Source organism: Lolium perenne, chromosome 6 (genome assembly GCF_019359855.2).
Source record: "Lolium perenne isolate Kyuss_39 chromosome 6, Kyuss_2.0, whole genome shotgun sequence".
Lineage (NCBI taxonomy): Eukaryota > Viridiplantae > Streptophyta > Magnoliopsida > Poales > Poaceae > Lolium > Lolium perenne.
Window position 1 is genome coordinate 269,584,253 of NC_067249.2, and position 6,213 is coordinate 269,590,465.

At 48.9% G+C, this 6,213-nt stretch overlaps 1 long non-coding RNA gene across 1 annotated transcript; it reads left to right on the plus strand.

The window, feature by feature from the left end:
- The first annotated feature begins 5,193 nt into the window (after positions 1-5,193).
- On the plus strand, positions 5,194-6,006 carry LOC127326720 (uncharacterized). The gene is made up of 3 exons (XR_011746943.1): positions 5,194-5,301; positions 5,403-5,472; positions 5,581-6,006. It is a non-coding gene; the product is annotated as an uncharacterized lncRNA (long non-coding RNA).
- The last annotated feature ends 207 nt before the right edge of the window (positions 6,007-6,213 follow it).

The window sequence follows — 6,213 nt, forward strand, 5'->3', positions numbered from 1 at the left end:
CGGAAGCCACCGGCGCACATCTCGGCGTAGAACCTACCGTTCGGACGCGCTCGGACGCCACGGAAGCCGGACGAGCCGCGACGGCGCGGCGGCATCCCGGCGACGAATGAACGGAGGCGACGACGACGTGTGGTTCCGCGCGCACGCGGCGCTTTATAGCACAGCGACGCGGCAAGTTTGGCGACAGGTGGCGCGGGGAAGCGGCGGGGCGTGGCACGTGGAAGCGGCGGCGACAGGTGGCGCGGGGAAGCGGCGGGGCGTGGCACGTGGAAGCGGGATCTACACGTCGCACGGCGGTGGCCTGTACATGCATGGCGGTGGCGGCGGTGGACACGTGTGGCAGTGCGGTGGCTTTTTTTTCATTTGAAATAAGGCGGGAATGAAACTTTTTTAAAAAAGTGGCCTTTGGACCCGGTTTGTATTACAAACCGGGACTAAAGGCCTTTTTTGCGCGCGCAGCGAAAACGCAGCAAAAATGGCCTTTAGTCCCGGTTTCAAACCGGGTCCAAAGGGGGGCCTTTGGTCCCGGTTTGTAACACCAACCGGGTCCAAAGGGGGGGGCACTATAACTGCTCGTCTCCTTCCTCGCGCAAATCAATCGCGCGAGGAGGAGACACCACAGCGCCGCCAGGCTGCCGCGCCGCGAATCGCCACCGCCTCCGCCGCGCGCACCACCGCCGCCCTCCGCCTCGCGCACCGCCACCGCGCCGCCGTGCGTGCACCGCCTCTCTCCTCTCTCCGGCGACGCGCGCGCAGCCGGCCGTCTCGCGCGCCGCCGCCGCGCTCTCCACCGCCGCGCCCCGGCCTTAATCGCTGCCGCCGTGAATCGCGGCCGCCCGCGCTCCACCGCCGCCGCCCGCGCTCCACCGCCGTCGCCCGCGCTCCACCGCCGCGCCCCTCCTCCACCGCCGCCGGCAAGGTGAGAGCCCCCCGGCCACCCTTAATTTTTTATTTTTTTTGTTTCTTATAATTATCAAATTGGACATAGTGTATTATATTAATTAGTTTTTTTTTTGTTTTTATATATGTTAGATTAATTAGTTTAGTTACAAAATAGATTCATTTGTAAATTAGTACATAATTTGATTTAAATTAGTTATAAAAATAGTTAGTAAATTAGTTACAAAAATAGTTAGTAAATTAGTTACAATTGAAATAGTTAGTTTGATTTAAATTAGTACATAGTTTGAATTAGTTTAGTTACAAAAATAGTTAGTAAATTAGTTAGAAATAGTTAGTTTGATTTAAATTAGTGTAGTTGTTAATTAGAAAAAAAGTTACAAAATTAGTTTGTTAGTGTTAGTGTTAGTGTTAGATAAAAAATTAGTTAGTTTGTTAGTGTTAGTGTTAGTGAAAAAGTTAGTGTTAGTGTTAGTGTTAGTGTTAGTGAAAAATTAGTTAGTTAGTGTTAGTGTTAGTTAGTAAGTATGTAGTGCCACCGCGCCCCCGGCCCAAAATAAAGTATGTAGTGCCGGCGCCCCCCAAACGGTAGTGCCGGCGCCGACTAAGTAGTGAATTTATTTTTTAATTTATGTTAACGTTGGTACATATATATATGATTTGTTTTCGTAGCTACGATGCCGCGACAGCCGCCGCGCCGTGGTCTGACTCTTCTAGAGGAGATGGAGCAGATGGGGGAGGTCCGGGACTGGGCTCCGCCGGGGTGGCACTGGGAGGTCTTAGCTTCCGGGTCGCGCACCTTGGTGCGGAATCCGGGTCCCGTTGTCGACCCGGATATTCTTTGGTGGAGGTCTTATGGGCCACGGGCGTTTCAGAGGGAGCCGGCCCCGCCGGAGGAGGTAGCTCAGCGCATTGAAGCGGAGGACCAGCACGTTCGCCGTTACATGTACGCGTTAGACAACATGTATAGGACCAGATGGAGCGTTATGCGGGGATCTCATGTTAGCTATGCTCCCGTTGTTGTTCCGTGGCTTTGGGGGTACACCCAGCGCGGCTCAGGACCCGGTCGGCGCCCTCTAGGACCCGGTCAGCGCGGTTGAGTGGTTGTAGTAGTGATTGATATGTATTAGGGTTAAATAAACATGAACCCGATCTATGTATGCATGTAACTGCAGTATCTGCTTTCAACACTACTATATTATCGATCCTTAGTTAAGAACTACATATGTAACTCCATTTTCAGTTTTCTGCATTATCCTTAATTTGATCATATGATGGTTCCTATGTATAGCTTGCAGATCATTGTAGAAAGCATGGACAGAGATGAAATTCAAGAAAATTTCATGGAGGAACTCATAGCAAACGGTACTCTGGATGATCGCGACGACGACGTTATTCCAGATGATGGCGGTGACGATGTCACCGAGACTTATTTGAATGACTCCGGTGAGGGAGCGCAGAATATTGAGGAAGAAGATCCTAGTGGCGCCGGTGAGGAACAAGATCATCATAATGGCTCCCGAACTGTAGTTATCACCGAGGTATATAAATTAATTAAGCCGCTGTTGATCGACTAGATGCATTAACTAATTAAATTGTACTGACTATGAACTATTTCTTTTTTAGCCCTCCGGATCGAGCACTTCTTCTGTAAAGTCGAGGAAGCGAGGCCCGGCCAAAAAGTTGGATGACGGTGTTAGGCACGACATCACCCACATCGAAAAGGATGGTAAACCGATTGCTCCAGAGAAAGGTGCAAAGGCATTTATAGCTCAATGCGGAGTGCTTGTTAGGGACCACGTCCCAATCAGCGTTCGAGAATGGCACAAGCCGAAGGGACTAGTGCTGTCTGCAGAGGAAGAAGCTCAAGGTCTTTATATCGATGATGTAGCCAAAAACAGCATTATGAACAAGCTCATGTCACATTTCAACATAGTACCCGAAGAGGGGGGTGACGCTGAAAAGGCCAAGATGGAGCAGGCCCTCCGCGAGTTTGGCAAGAAGAAGATGGCCGAACTATTCAAGAGCCACAAGAAAAGATTGCGCCGCCTTATCAAGTTAAAGAAGACTCCGGACAGTGAGAAGGTAAAAAATCACTGGGACAAATTCGTGAAGTACAGCACGGAGTCAGAAGAATTTAAGAGAAGGTCGGAAATAAATAAGGTAAATGCTGCGTTGAAGCTATATCACCAAATTCTGGGTCCAGGTGGATACAGGGCTAACCGTCCTAAGTGGCAGGCAGCTGAGGCGGAACTGACCAGTAAAGGGATCAGATTAGGGACACACGGTTGGATCGAACGGTGCAAGGAGTGGTTCTACGGGATTGGGGGAACGTTGGATCCAGAAACAGGGAAGTGCATCTATAAGAAAGCTCATCTGAAGGTTCCCATTGATGCCCTGGAAAGAGCACATAGGGACGTGGAGGCGGGGTTGTTCCAGCCCGAAAGAGAGAACGATGAGCTGACACGCGCCCTTGGGAACAAAGAACACGGCGGACGAACACGAGGCACAGAAGGCTCCGTTCCGTGGAAGTATGGCTTTCCTGCGGAAAGGAAGAGATTTCCTGATAAAAGCCATGAGAGGAGGAAGGCAAGGGAAACAGACCGCCTGGCTAACTTAGAGGAGGGTATGAGCACCATGAAAGCCCAATTAACCATGGTAACCCAAGTACTTACATCTCAGATGGCTCGGGGGCAGGCTGTAGATCCTGCATTGCTCAATGCCCTCGCCCCGCTGCAATCTCAACCACACCGGAAAAGCAGCGTGGCTTCCTCTCAGCAGGTGGATAATTATGATGATGACCAGGTGGTCGAGCCTCCTCGCTACCCCCCCGTGGATGATCTCACTGAGAGCCGTCCTTGTGAGCTGCATGTTAAAGTTTTCAACCTATCCTTCAAGGCGGCGGTCGGCATCCTCTTACCTACAAGGTCTTACCATTGCCGTCCGGTCCAAGACGACTTTGCTGTTGTGATGGTGGATGAAGTGTTGAGAGATTATGAGGGGTTGGTGCTTGAGCACCCTGCAGGTGAAGATGGGGAAATCAAAGAACTGGGAGAAGCCCGTAGAACCACCGTGCAATGGCGGAAGGAGAACATTGTGTTTCCAGGTGAGAAGCCAACAAGCAGGCCACCTCCGCCTCCTCCGCCACCTGTGCAGTCTCCTCCGCGTGATGATTCTCCTCTGCGCGATGATGATTCCCCTATCCATGACCAGTCTCCTCCGCGTGAAAATACTCCGCCGCCTCCTCCTCCTCGTCAGGAGACTCCGCCGCCTCCACCTAAGCAAAAGAGGAAGCGGTCCGCGGCACCTCCTACAGCTCCGAAGAGATCATCAACTCCAATGAGGGCACAGACTCCAGAGTTGTTACCACATGAGCAGACTGAAGAGCAAAAGGCGTTTCTTGCGCCGAAGAAGATGTTTATTCCACCGCATGCTGAAGCACTTTGCCGAGACGAGAATGAAGAGACCTGAGCTGAGAGCTGATTATGACCGCTCTCTTGGACAGTCCTCTAGAGCGAGCAAAGAAGCAAAAAAAAGTCGCCCAGCTTGGACAGCAGGACATTCAGGCCGTACCCCACTTCATCGTGGAGCCCTATCATGATCCAGAGACGGCATCGATGATCGAACGGGCGGCTAGAGCTCAGGGAGCATCAGTTGAGTACGAAGATTACTATCCAACGGCTCAAGTGGTAAACACGTATAGATACGGATCTGATCTCGTCAAACCTGGTGAGCTCGCGCGTCTAGGGACTCAGATGCGAAGGTTGCATGACTGGTACCTGAAAGCCTGTCGAAGAGGTGATGCCTACCTCACGGTGTATCTTAGAGATGAGCATTACTTCCGGGGGGAAGACGAGATAAACCTTGAGTTAGAAGAACTGTTTCAGTTATTCAATCAAGACGCCCTCGACAAAGCTGTCATCAGTTGCTACCGTCGTAAGTGATTTATTTGTGTAATTAAGTTTGTAGCTCATTCATTTGCACTAACAATTATCCTCATTATATTCTTTGTGTACGCTATACATTTAATTATGCAGAATGAAGAAGCTGGAATACAAAAGAGGCAAGCTCCTACCGCTGGGGTTCATAGACCCAAACACAGTTCATGAAGTTACGGTTCGAGACTTCGCCAAGGACACAGAGGATAACATCGTAATGTTTTTAGAGAAGCAAGCAGACAAAGAGGATATATTCTTTCCCTACAACTTCAAGTGAGTGTTATATATAACATACATTATGCTTGTGCACCTTCCACTTTATTCTCGTAATCATTGAGCTATGCTTGTGCAGTTTCCACTTTATTCTCCTAATCATTGATCTTCACCTTGGAGTCGTAAAAGTCATGGACTCGAAACGTAAAGAATATGCGGAATGGGCGGACATGGCTGCCATCCTCCAGAGGTAGTTTCAATCAATTTCGTATTGTCATCTTCATCTGCTCTAATTCGAAGATATCATCAACTAATCAATTACTCATTTACTCATTATTTTTTGCCGGGCAGGGCTTGGAAACGGTTCATCAATACTGTTCCGGGTAAATGGAAACCGGAGCTTACATTTGAAGATTACCCTGTAAGTAGTACTATATATATATAGCTATGTCCGTGAAACTTTATATATGATATTTACTTTCAATACGATGCTTGATTATTAGTTTGATCGAACTATTTTTTCGTAAAGTGTATGAGGCAGGAACAAGGGAATAACTTATGTGGATACTACGTCTGCACCTTCATGCGTGACATGGCCTGTCCCAAGGGTGGTGATGCCCAAATACACCACACTCGTGTACGATAACAAAATTTCACAATTAATCTTAATTAGTACCATCTATTGTATTGAGTTCCATTCATATATTGATCTCCTTTTTTAAATATAGATGACACGCCTGCGGGACACTTTCATAACAGCGGATCAAATAAAAGCAATTCAAGAGGAAATCGCGGGATTCTTTATTACCGAGGTCCTTACCCCAGGTGGAGAGCACTATCGGAAGATCGTGACGGCGGAGGATATTCGTCGAGGAGATGTTGTATTGTAAATATGCATGCATTACGTGTACTGTGTTGACTATGTCGTGTACTGTTGACGATGTCTATATATATTCATGACGATTTTTTGTGGTTTCTTGAATGATATATATGCATTGCTGAAACTCTGCCGCGGCAGAGAAACGCTTCTGTTTCTCTCGCCGCGCGCAGAAACGCTGGTACAGCCTAAATCTGTGCCGCGGCAGAGAAATAGCAATTCTCTGCCGCGGCAGAGAAACCTAGGCCCGGTTCGTACCACGAACCGGGACCAAAGCCCTTCCAC